Below are 13,863 nucleotides of genomic sequence, written 5' to 3' on the forward strand. Positions count from 1 at the left end.
CTGTGATGGTTGGACATACTGTTATTTTGACAACTGCTAAATGCATGTTAAGTGTTATGAGCACAATCAGAGTAGGTGATTTCCATACAGCCGAGAATCATTTTTCATTATTAATTAAGGTTACCCTGGATGGCATCAAGGAAAATTGGAATCACTGTCGTCCTTCTGATTGCTTACCGGGAGCACTCAGTCTTAATTTGGGTGTCTCATTATTTTGACCCAGAGGCCGATGCTCAAAGCTCAAAGACCACCAGATGGATAGAGTTTGGCGTGTTGGTACACGTGGGTTGAGTTTCCAGTGCAAACAGGTGGACTAGGTTTGCGCGTTGGACAGGTGGCACTCGTTTTTCAGTCCCGTAATCTTTCTCCCTGGCCTTTTCCTCCCTCTTCTGCTCAAATTAAAGTCAGGCAACTGAGAAGGGATACATAGTTTTTATCACATAACGAATAATTAACAAACACTGTGTTTTGAACGAAACAGAAATCACAGGATGATTGGATTCAATGATTCCGCTGAAACTATAGGTAGCCAGACGATCAACTTGACAATAAGTGCTGTCGATATTCATCACCTCATTACTGTCCGTGGTCATCGTAAACACAAATCACTGAAGTATGCCGTACATTCAACTTTTGTTGTTGTTGTTTTTTTTTTGTTTTTGGTTTGTTTTTGTTTGTACGTAAACCACCCTGTTCCTGTGAACTCGAATTGGAAATTTGTTAATCAGATTGATGTTGGCGAAACTTAACCTTCGAAGTGGCAACGGACCATCAGAATCGTGAACCCCTATCCTCAAGCAATCGGCATATACTGAAAACATTTTTGTTAGTTGTGTGTGGACTATTAATAGGAAAACTAACAACACAATCCCTACGTTAATTGTGTTGGCCGTCTAATCATAAGTTTGTAAACCCATATTGGTTGTATGTTGAAAGCCATAGCCAAATTAATTATCATTTTGTGTTTTTTTAAACAATGACTTTTCTCTTTTTGTTGTTTCGTCATAGACTCTTGACCTCTGCCTGGTGTATGATAACCTTTAACGAGCGGAAATCCTGTTTCATTTCCATGTAAGCAGCCGTTCGATTTTGCCTTTAATATTTCCTGGTTCTCCGGCCCACTACATGACTCGAAGCTAATGTGTAGCAGATGCTAGATCCCAACAAGTCCCTTACAAAATTCAAGATTGTTACGGTATGCATTTGAGGTTTGCATTCGAGAGACGGGTGGGACATCAGCCTATTACGACAATTATGACGGGGACAACTGCCCTCAGTACTCCAGACCTGTGACAAAGCGGTCTGTCTGAGTTGCATTGCCGATATCGTTGGGGAATAAAAATTACATGAACCACAAACATGTCTTAATACCGACTGTGTGGACAGAAAAACACCCAGGCTCTCTATAACTATGGCCTCTTCCCTTCGAATGGGTGAAGCCTTTCAAAGTCTGTTCAGAAGAGTCGTCTCCGTTATACCATGCCCCCCTGCTGGGCTACAGGATCATGTTACTTGCACAATATGACTCGACATCATTGGTCCGATAAAAATGAATGTCATGCTTTTCAAATCAGGACAAGTCACTACAGATTAGGACATTATGGCAAGGCTCTCTTTTTAAAGCACAATGCTACTGTCAAGTTCGGAGGAACACTACAACAGACATTGTGCAGGGAGTGCGTTATAGCACAAAGTTTGGGTACGTGCGAATCTAACTCAGGCTCTTGCCTCCCCTGTGTTGACAGAAACTAGCGAAGGCCGGTATTCTCCCCATGCAAGACGCGGTGCAGTCCGTAGACCAAGGTGTCTCGTTCGGACGAAGAATATGTAGGCCATGGCACACAAGTATCCCCACAGCCTGACCCAAAACTGTCGGTGTCAACGGCCAAAGCCAGGCTAACCCTACCGAAAATTGAAATTAAAACCCCCGGATTTTTCCACCTCTGGCCCGTGATTGGAACATCCTTGCCTGCCCAGCGCTGACCTAAATATAACCCCCCTCCCCAAGGCCAAGAACCTCTCACAAGCTCGCACCGGCGATGGCTCCGAATTATCCCCCGATTTCCGAGCTCCCGTGCCAGCTATGCGTAGCAATGAAGCAGCACTTTTCCTCTGCTTCGTCTCGTCTGCCCCCCCCCGCGCCAAACTTTCATTAATCCCACCTCAGTCTCTTAAGGCCGATTTTGACGGCATTTAACCGTGGAAGGCAAATTGGCTACGAAGGGGCACCACGTTGTATTTTTTTTCGGGGTGCTGATAGCGCACCCTGTTCAGACGATCAGTTCATTGATCAGACATGACAGAGCTCTTTGACTTTAGAAACTTACACTGGGAAGTGTTTTCGATTCTGGAAACTATTCAAATTTTCAATGGAACAATCGCTTCAATCGGTGACATTTATGAACGATGATCAGCCGAACGTCAACAAAACAGTGAAATTAAAAACGTCGGCAGCTTTGATGGGATATATGCATTGACCATTAAGCGTGGTAATCACAGTGGTTCATCCGGAGTACATTAACATGTAACAGTCGTCTGAATTTAAACGCCTGAAAGACCTACCGGACTTTTTTTCTTTTCCTCTTTGACATATTGTCAAAGGAAGCCCCCATTTTGAATGCTTCTGTCTTTCGTCGGTAAGATTATCGAGGGGACAATTAGGGTGGCATTTTCATAATCACTAACGTAGCCGCTAAAATTTGGAGCTTTCGTAGTGCTTCACCGCGCTTTCTGGGAACCTTTGAAAGAATGACAATTACACTTTTCCTGGTGGGTTTGTACCCAAACCTACGCCTACATGAAAGGCCAGTACTTGAAAAGTAGCATAAAAGCACCTGAAAACATGTCGTTTCAATTGAACTGAACAGAAAACTCATACATCTATGAAATTCGAGAACCTTGCCTTGTGGTCCAGGGATGTACAATGCATTGACTGTTAGACTGGACACCTCATGCACTAAGTTAAACTTGGCACTGTTTCTCCAGTAATTAAGAGAAGCAAATGCAGCTGAGAGCAAAATGGGCAAGAACTATTTTGCTGATGCTGTTTGCTTAAAAAAGTGTAACTGGGTGTCTGTTAACTCTGGAAATGGCACTGTGGTACGTTGCTAAGTTTCATTACCTTATGTGACGCTGATGTTAGCCTGCTTTATCACTCAGCGCATTGATATCTGATATCAGACATCCGTATCTATCTTACCTGGGGTCATGGATACACGACAAAATGCTTTGAAATTCTTAGAATCTCGTCAGAGAGACATCCGGATGATTTCCCATCAATCAAAAACATGTGGCTGGTATACTTTTTATGGCGAGGTGGATCATGCCGACGTTCTTGTGGATTTCAGTGGGTCATGAAATGAATCTGAATGAAGGTACTAAATTGCGTGTAAGACCAGAGAGAGTTTTTTAAAACGTGAACGGTGATTATGCTGGTGTACTGAGTAGTACCTTATTAATAATAGCCAAGCTATTGCAATTCTGTGCATTATAACCGCTACCGAGCAGCAAGTGGCGCTTCTTTGATTTGCTCCTCATGGGCATGCGCAGTATAGGGACCAGCTGGTGCACTAAATATGTCCACCGGAATCAACCCCAGTCATCTAGTAGGCCCTTGTACTGATGATGTCATATCAGTATGTTTACTTGTACACTTTCCTATGGAGCCATTACTGCCCACGATCCATGAGCACCACGGGCAAAGCACACTCGTAAACAGAGTGTGGCGTCATCAGTATACGGAGGTCTATTCGAGTGACTTACAATTTGGAGCAGTCGGCGCGCAGCACCCGTAAAAGCTGCTCCTTTCATACGTATGCACGGCTGCCTGAATCATGCATATGTAATGAGCTATGTAGTAGACTTTTTCAAAATTGCATATAATGGAATATCTTTACATAAATGAACAGTTGAGATATCAGTCTCATGTCCTTTGTAACAAATATGAATATTCGCGGTCTCTTTTGAAGGATATTAGCCGTAAAACGTAGGCTTTCGTGTGTAAAAATGAGGGTACAAAAACTGGTTTCAAATCCGGGCCAGAATCTTCTTGACTGGAGAAAGATAGATATGTCCTATATCCAGCCAAGCAATAAGTTTTTACTTTTCAAGTCGTTGCAAAACAGTCAAGTGCACCCAAATATTTCGTTATCGCAGATTTAGACTTCGTTAGCTTAACCGAGAAAACTGCCGTATGTGTTTCGTGAGAGACTATCTGTGATTGGTTGATTGACATGTTCTCTCTAATAGTGGCCAATCGAATGACTTCAGAGATACGCGTAAATGTGTGTGACCAAAATTGGGAACCCAGACTTTGCATTGAAGGAAACCTAGTAAATGTTGGTCGTTTAATTGGGAACCAGACTTACCATTCGTCTCGCAAAAATGTGAACACTGCAGGGATCGCTGAGCGAGTATTGCATAAAACTTTAAAATTTTGATTGGCCCGGCAGCGAAAATGTTTGTATTAAAGGGTTGTTCAATCATTTTCCTGAAAAATTGTAAATCTCAATTTTATCCAGTTATTACGAAACAGTCAGGTGCACTTAATAAAGAGGAGAGCAAGTTTGCGTCCAAATAAATTGTTGGGAAATTGTCGATCATCGCCGAAACATAACTTTACTGATTGTGAAAAGCTTCAACTATCTGCCCACCAAGCCATTTCGACCCACGAATGAAGCAACAGGTATCCCGGCGGGTTGAAGGGACGTTTTTTCGTTTTTTTTTTTCTCGCGAACATCCATGTACTCGCGAGATCGCTTTCGCGTGCAAATGGAATTGCCAAAATTGCTCATTAACAGAGGGGCTGCGCGCTGACGGGAAGAGCCTCCCACACGTACAGTGTGACGGCAAATGTTGTTGGTGCCAGTCTCAGGAAATCATTTTAGACATTGGGGGACTGTGCGGTTAAGACTAATGGTCTTGTCAACTTCGTTTCAGAACTGTCACCAGGGTTTCACATTAGACCCGCGCTGTCAATGTTGAATTAGAGGAAAGAGACTCAAGCATATATTATTGAAATTTCTCAACTTGTACCGTCGATTTTTCCCATTGATGTGCCCCGCCTCGTTCATCATAACGTTGGTTGGATGTCTCAACTGCAGACACAGTTTCCGTTTCCAAACGAGCAGTCACTCCTTTGCCTTCCCCTCTGTCATGCGGACCGACCCCTCTGTAGTTCGTGGGGACCGGGAAAAAGGCAAGGATCGATTTGTTTCGCAGGTGCAGGGTGTCAACAAAGGTGAAGTTGTGTGCCGTTCACCAAATCAGGAAGTCAAGTACTCTGGATTCATTTCAAGTGAACACTGATTCTGTCGACCTAAATTGTCCTGTTGATGATCTCCTCTCAGAAACATTAAGAGAGAAAGAGAGAGAGAGAGAGAGAGAGAGAGAGAGAGAGAGAGAGAGAGAGAGAGAGAGAGAGAGAGAGAGAGAGAGAGAGAGAGAGAGAGAGAGAGAGAGCTCAGCAGCAATTGGAAAGAGCTGCCCCTTTGCTAGCATATTGCTCATGAAATTAATGATACATGAAGATCCTCGAATGCACATGATTGGTTTACAATTCTGATCTCAACAGTTTTGTTTTCTTTTTGTAATCAAACTGGGATCTCCTCTAGTGGTAACGATTTCTTCCTTATGTTTTCTTTCATCCTCTGGTAGTCAGAACAATTGCCATTTTGTTTCACTTTTGAAACGAATCCACATCGATAGTTGCCCCAAACCCAAAGCCGTGCTTTTAGATGTTGCTACATCGGAATCCCGTCAGATTTGGCCCTTCGGAGGTTCTTCGGGGCACACCTCGCAGTAGATCTGTCCTGTGGAGCGTGGCAGAGCGCAAGAAGTTTGTTTGCCTCGCCGGTATCTTCGAACTACGTCCAGGTGTGTTGACACGTGTGGCTGGTTAAGCAGCAGTGCTCACGGCTGGCTGGTGACTGGGGGCGAGTTGCTATGGATGCCGTTTGATCTTTCCCGCTCTCTGCACATTGGTCTGTCGCAATGCTTTGGTGTGGTAAAGCCGTCGATGGACTCATTCTTGACCAGGGTTTGTGACGGTTGATATTGTTTAAATGTGGCAGTTGCTAATTGGTACACGTCTCAAGATTGGCTCTTGTGCTACTTCTAGGCATAACATATGATTTTGAGCCTGATATCAACTGATAGTAAAATGGTTTTTTTTGTTTTCGAAAACACAATTTCCCCCTATAGAGAAGACAGGAACCGTATATAACCTACTGGTTTGCAGTTGGGAAATTTTTGTGCTATTGTAAACAACATAGTTATTAGTTGTTTAAGTTGTTTACATGACTGTCTCGTGACATCAAACTATTTCTACCCTTGTTATGACAAAATGGATCGCTGAGACTTTTTGAAAGCACGGTAGCGGAAGGCATGCTGTGCGTTTCTATCGTGCATACGTTGAGCTGCCTGAATTAAGAGGGGTTTGAACTGCCTACCGTTCATCGCACGAATGTAATATTTGATCACGTGTATTATTTCCTCAATGTCTGATTGCACAAACGTTCCTGTGAAACTGACCTGGGTAAAAGTAGACCAAAACCTCGTGTAGTCATTAGAAGAAACCAAAAAAAAAAACGTTTTTAATTTTTGATTTTCGCACAGAGTTGCCTACTTGGAGCCCGAAACATAGCCGCGCTTGTAACTTCAGATACATAAGTTGAGTGTCTGACTACACCCTCCTTCCCTGCACAGTAACCGCAGGTCCCAGAATACAATGGAACGATTCAAATCGACAAATTCATGGGAAACGCCTATGCGCCGAAGGTGTACATTTTTGTGTGGTTAGTCATCAGCTTGGCATTTTTTACCACTCTTGAAGCTGCAAAAATAAATACACATTTGACACTGCAGACATTAATCTACGCAGTGAGTTGGATTTTCGTCCACATATTTTGGTAATGCCGAAGTTAGTCTTTACCACCCAAACAGTCGTGCAATAAATCTAGACAAGGATTTCGATTTATGCTCCGAAGGGACAGGATTGGAGCGACGACTGTTAGGTAATTACTGTGCAACTGGTAGAGGCCTCTTTAGGCATACTGTAAGGAAGACAATTTCGGGACTAGCCATCTGTCCCTCTGAAGTCACTGTGAACCCCCCTTTACTAAAAGTTCACAACCGTCTGAGGTACTGGCTACGTGTAGGTTACACGGAACCTTAACTCGAACCAACGACTGGAAAATGGGAAATAAGTGGTTTTTCCAAACCGATTAGTCGCGAAGTGTCACGGGAACATGAACGGTAATGGTCGGGGAAGCGGGGCGACATCTCTGGTGGCATGAGTCACGGCGCATTCCTTAATCTATTCCTGTGTCGGGGGTTGGCGCGTCATTTTGTGGCCCAGTCTGCAATGTACAGTTTGGGGTGAGGCCGATGCCGCAGATTCCAACCGAGCTTAGTAAGGCACTGCGCCCATCTACACTATGGCCAGGGCCGAACTTTGTTGAGAAGTGGTCGAGGACCAGTCTAGAGCTGTGCAGACTACGCACTTTATAGACAAATCAGATCAGTCGACATTACTGCGGTGGTATCGCACTCACACGCATATTCTTCAGCTTTACGCGCGCGGGCATTTGGCAAATCACGACACCCTATTGGCCGAAGACACATGTAACGCGCGCGTACCACCTGTCGACGAGCACTGTGCCAATGGCTTCTTATTCTGTTTGTTGACTTACACTAAAGCTGTCTGCTCTCGCTAAACGTAATAATATTTTCTGTAATTGGCAAATTTCTTTTCTCAGCTCCACGTGCTCGGGTGACAATGACAGGATGAAGCTCCTTTTTTGTTGATCAACCAATAATCTCCCAACTTATACCCACGAATAATTGTAAGAAATAATATGAAATAATGACACAGTCGAAATGGATTTCACGGCTTTGTCGGACGAAGGCTCTTCGTTTTTCCTCCCAGCACTATCTATAGGCCTACCATTAGCGTTAGCCATATCATAACTGTTCAAATTAAGATGTGCCACTGGTATCGAGTACCGGTATCGCACGGTGTTGCTTTTTTATGAGCCATTACTCTTGATGTTTATCGAATAATCACAACTTGATGATACATAACAGAAAGGCGTGTGCTGGATACGTTTACTCAAAAGAGTCCCAATTTTGACTCTGCACAAGACACGCTAAACGGATATGATGCAACTTGGCCCCAGCATGGAAATGTCTTCAATCTGTGGTTTTGGGGCTGGTTTTCGAAACATGACTTCTTGTTCCCCATGGATTCCCACGATCCGTGCAACCAGTGTATGTCAGTGAATTGCCCGACATAATGCTTCTTGCCAATTCCCAATGGACACTTTTGGGCAGCTTGTGGGAAGAATTCACCCCGTAGATGTAGGTCATTTTCATTGTCACCGTTCCTAACCCTTCATGTGCACATTTCCTGTTATTTGGCTCCTGTCTGTGCTGGTGGAAATGCAATACTCAACAGAAGTGAGCGACAATATCTTAAATGCCAGTAGTTACTTTTCCACTCGAAGAAAAAACATGTTGCTTGCTCAAGACGGTTTCTGGTGATTGAACGCGACAACGTATCCGTTGTGATGTTGTTTTCGCGCCGGCCAGGTACCTCAAGAAACGAGGCACAGTGGGTTTCTTTATTGGAGTCCATCACCGTCAGCTGCCCTATTTCGGCGTGGAGCACCGCCAGCCTTATCAATCACAGGGAGAGTCTTTCAGCAGGCCCCCGTTTCATTGGCCGGGAAACGACCCGCTGCACCGGCGCACGATAGCCTATGCGGTCTAAATCGACGCGCCGGGCCTAGACGAGGCCAGGTGGCTTGGCCTGGCCCGCCCCTCTTCACGATATCACCATCAGACAGTCCACGAGCAGCCACGTCCCCTCCAGCAAAAATCCCTGCTTATTTCTTTCCTCCATTTCTGTCCTTGTATATTTGTTTTCGTCTTCTCGCCGTTGATTCCACCGTTTTACTCTGCCAACTGGATGGAAGGTGACGATGGATGATTTATTAATGATTGTGACAACCGAATGGATTGCTGAAAGGTCCTGTATGGCGGCGATGACAGAAGCCTTCTGGGGTGTATTCTATCTCTGTGCAATGCAGTATACTTAAATTGGTCAACTATGGTAGGCGATTTTCTTTTGATGCTCCGAATATGTGTGATATCACTTCTTGAAGGGTAGTACGCAACACTTCGCAGATATGTGAGAATTTCACCCTGCAAGAGATGGCGTTGATATTTTGATCATCGTTATGCAGGGTGTCGATTAACTAACCGCTTCTCTTTGAGAGTGAAGTCAGCCGTCTCTGTAACCCCTGGGTCGTGTACCAAGGGTTTTGTTTTGTTTTAACCTCCCGCACACAGCAGCACACCAAGATGAGTTTTGTGAACATTTTAGTTCTTGTAGAGATGCAATTTTCTACAGATGTCCAGTAGATTAGTGGGGGAAGGTGAAATGGCAGAGCACCACCCCTTGGTGAACAGGGTCGACACCGCACAAGATTTAATGGTCGATTTCAACTTCTAATGGTCGGTAAAAAAATAAATTATAAAGGAAACACGCTTAAGCTTTGTTGTGGTTTGAGGCTGGAACGAAAACTGCGCAAAGCTTGTCATTTCAAAATCTTTCTTATTTCCCTTTAACCTTGCGGAATACATGTTTGTTTGTTTTTTCTTGTAGTACCTATGTGACATCAAACTGGGCGACGCAGGCTGTGAATGATTTGACTCGATAACAACCCCGAGTGATTGACATATAATGTAATTTCAAGCGCGCGTCAAAATAGCGCCCTCATCGGATGTCGATGAGCATTCACAGAAGCCGCACTCATGAAGTTCTCTAGTTTGCAAGGGGAACTTATTCTGCGTGTCTGTTCTGTTAAAAACAAAACGATAACTCATTCTCTCAAAGGTCAGGAAGTTCTAAACAACGGCACAAACCATCATTTCACAAAGGCTATGTAAGGCCTGTCTTTTGAGTAAAAAATAAATCTGGACAGTTAGATCAAAACACTATCATGATCAAGCGCAATTGATTATCTGATTTCATTTGATTGCTACCGGTGCTGGGATGCTAAAGAGTTCGGGGAGGGGGAGCCTAATGTGTGGGTGCTTAGTTTGCCACATTAGCCAATCTGTCACGCCTCTGACATGGCGGAATTCGGTTGTGCACAGGATATCACAGGATCGCTCCCGGGTGAAAGCTTGGTTTCGGTTGGTTAACAACATCCCTCCCAATAATTCGATTTTTCCCCGTTCCCAAAATGCTGCATTTCTGTGTCTTGTTTATGAAGTATAAGCCCCGTTGGTCTCTGTAGTGTGTTGTTTACTATTGATTGTTTTGTTTTTTACTGTAAACCTCCCTCTGCAGGGGCTAATTTCATAGAGCACAAAATTTGTTTAAGCACAAGAAAACCTTGCTTGATAAATCAGGTAACCCGCCAAAACTCCATGTGATGTATATTGTTTTGGGATCGTATTTAGCTGTTTTTGGTTAGCTTGACAATCAGATAAAGTTTTAGCTGGTAACCTTTGTTTACTAAGCAACGTTTTTTTTCCCGCTTAAGACATTACATGCTAACTTGATGCCGTCGGGACTTGAGATACCTTCATGTTTGAAGGTGAGGAATTGTAAAATGAGCATTGTTTCTGCCTCCTGGTCCCTCGTTATGTGTCTTGAGTGGGAAACGACATAACAGTTTAACAGATATAAGTTTTGCTATAGGTATGCTTCCTTTGATCACACTCCAGAAGCAAGCCATTAGAATTTGCACACTTTCACACCCTCGGTACCATACTGCACCTCTCTTTTCTAGACCCCACACATTAACTCTAACTGACATTGACATATTTCACATCGGCATTTTCATGTATAAGTTCATTAACAAACTTCTTCCTTCTATCTTTTCATCTTACTTGTCTGCAGTTCACGATACTCATGGGCACAGCGCTCGGTCTCTTAACAATCTTTACGTTCCTTTCACCCGCACAGCATACACTCTTAGAACACTTAGATCTCAGCAGCCAGGCTTGTGGAACGGTGTTTACAAGGCTTTGAAAACACAGTTGTCTTTTGGTCGATTCAAGGCCTCTTTCAAATTATTTTTAGTTTCCCAATACACAGCTTAGTTTCCTTCTTTCCTAATGTATTTTACCTTTTCATCACACTCTTGTGGGTTTTATCTCTCTTTTTTGTAATTTTCATGTCTTTCCGCATAATTCCTTAATGTCATATAAGTACCAAATTTATTATCGTCATTTTCCATTATTTTTATTTCCGTCATAAGGTATTCCCCCTAAGTTAGTTTCTTGCTGTTATTGTTGTTGTTTTTTTTTGTCTTACATTTTGTTTGTTCTCTCTGTAAAGTTTGTTTTGTCTAGGGCTTTTCAGTACAAGCCCCCCGGCTTCTGAAAAAGCCCCCATATTGGTTTTCCCTTACTTATGTATTTCTTGTTTTGTTACTCTCTGATAATTTCTTGATTTATATATTTGTACTGTTATTGTTTACTTTAATTTCCTGATCTTCACCGATATGGAAATAAATGCCATATTGCTTGCTTGCTTGAACTGGGTTCTATATGTTGATGGTATTAATCGATACAGCTGGACTGCTCAGTGTATGTTAATCTGAAAGTGCACCGTGTTAATGGATAACATTTCGTGACACATCTTCAGTTTGATTTCTTAGCTGCACTCCACGCATGAGGGCTCGGTTAATAACGGATTTCAACTTTGAAACTACTCGAACGGTAGTCGTCTGCACATTACACATCACTGTTTCACGTGGTTTATACCGCTTGATCGGTAATGTACCCACAACGTCGCACAATGCGGAATGCACATGCAGTAAAAATGCATTTCGCCAACTGATGGCGAAATTGGGTTGCCCTATGGGTGAGCACACTACCCACAATTCGATTGCCTCGGAGGTAGGTGAAGTGAGGGGACGCTCATGACCCACACAGGAAAGATCAAACCCCCTGTTCTGCATTACGAATTGATGTCAGGCCCGCGCGATCAGCGTTCGACTGGGCACCTGCGAGCGCTCCCTCACCTTCACCGACCGCTTGCGCTTAAATTGGATCCATTCGGACCCGAGCCCCGAAGGGGAAATTTTTCATCATTGCTTGCAGCGGACCCAGGCCCTTATCGCGCTCCAGGTAAAGGCTCCAGGAAATGTTTCATTTGGGCTTCGCTAATACACCATTGAAATGGCCTTCCTCCTAGTGGGCACGGGGGTCGGAAACCAGCGTTTCCCGTTTTTATGTCGAGTTAAATACCCTGCAATGTGCCGTTAATGGATATAATTTTTGCAGTGGGTTCAGGGCACCAGCTTTGTGTCAGAGGTCATCAGATGTGTGAATTTTCCCAGATGGACGCGTGATGTCTCCTTTCAGTTCCTGCTTATTGTCTTAGATTTTGTGGGATACCAACCAATTTAAAGGCAAAGGTCACATATGTAACGCGGTTAGCTTGCACGGTAAATATCCTCGAAGAACAACATCAATAATTGTGGCAACTCTGCAGTTGTGTGCAATTATACAGAAGTCGTTAAATGACCACAGTTTTCTGTGTTGAAAGAGACAATCCAATTGGCTATACAAAGTCACACATTTTCCTTCCGCGTTGTAATCAAATTAAACATTATCCCAAGATGTCCCCAAAAGGGACGAGAAGTTACCAAAAAGACAGGAAACCTAGTTTTAACGAGATGATTATTTTTTAAAAGCTTTTTTTTTTCCAACGAGCTGTTAGAGTTTGCAGTACATTTTGGAACTGCCACAGTGAAGGACAAACCAGGATTTTAAAACGAGATCGATGAAACAGGGAACTCATTCCTTCTTTTGATGGAGCCGTTAACAAGATGCAGTAGTGTCAGGTTATTGAATAAATAATGCGAAGAAGAGTCCGCGGTGTCCTTCCGTTTGAAGCGGCACCTGCCGGAGGGCTGCAGCGGGCAATATTGCAACCAAGTGCCCATCACGCAAGTCGCCTGTCACCGCCTCACCTGTCCGTCCTCAGAATGACGGCAATAGGAGTCGACTGGGGGAAAATTCGTTCATGGGGAAACTGGGAATGTCGGAGGAGCGTTTAAGGATAATAACGTGCGAGGACATCATGCGGCTATGTATAATGCACTGCACTGGTTATACACAGAGCGTAAAAGGCCTGAACACTCATCACGAGAAGAAACAGAAGACAGAAGGGGAACTAAGCGGTTTACGAACAAGCAGACGCGAAGGGAGAACCATCCGATTGAGCAATCAACCATCCATCTGATCAGCCAAACAACTCAAAAGTGCCATTTTAACTTTGCATTCTTAATCATTCCAATTGACATGTAAGAAGGATTTCCAGCTTTAGAGGGAGCTGTCAACAGTGCCATGAATTCACAAGTACATTTTTTTTCCGTTTATTCTTCAAGAAAACTATTCTAGCGAAGCAAAAAGTTCCTCGATTTCCCGTACAGCTGCGCTTCAAACGCTGGGTCCTGCCGTACCTGCTTCAGCCAGATACATGCAATAAAATATTTATCGTCGTGTGCATTGTGTTTAAGTTGAAGAATTCCGGAAAACATCAGATTAGCACCGTTGATTAAAGCAGCATTCAGAGCTGATGGGATATCAAGGCGCGATGCCTACGGGGAGTTCGGCATCGAACACCTGTCTTGATAGCTACCGTCGGCCAAACGGTTAGGAGCGCATTGTCCAGGCACCATCGCGAACGACAACTCTGCAAACAATCGCAATGTTACTCCACCTCAAAGAATGCAGTTCTGTCTGGAAACAAAATGGTTCTCTCGAGCAGTCAGTATCCGCCATATTGGCAACCGTGGATTCTCCTAAAGGGCAACGGGTCTTTCTCGTTCCTATCAC

The 13,863-nt window shown here is 43.8% G+C and overlaps 1 protein-coding gene across 2 annotated transcripts in view; it reads left to right on the forward strand.

The window, feature by feature from the left end:
• LOC147797696 (transcriptional regulator Erg-like) overlaps positions 1-13,863 on the forward strand; it is a 68,114-nt gene that overhangs the window by 8,657 nt on the left and 45,594 nt on the right. Inside the window, exon 1 of one of the 2 annotated variants that reach the window (XM_087142859.1) lies at positions 1,022-1,071. The exons of the other annotated variant lie outside the window; for it this stretch is intronic. The gene's annotated coding sequence lies outside the window, so the exon portion shown is untranslated. Of the gene's footprint in view, positions 1-1,021; positions 1,072-13,863 lie in introns of those variants that run through there. 2 annotated transcript variants of the gene reach the window in all.

This window comes from Acanthaster planci, linkage group LG10 (assembly GCF_054643075.1).
Source record: "Acanthaster planci isolate LZ-2023a linkage group LG10, COTS_SCS, whole genome shotgun sequence".
In the NCBI taxonomy this organism is placed as follows: domain Eukaryota; kingdom Metazoa; phylum Echinodermata; class Asteroidea; order Valvatida; family Acanthasteridae; genus Acanthaster; species Acanthaster planci.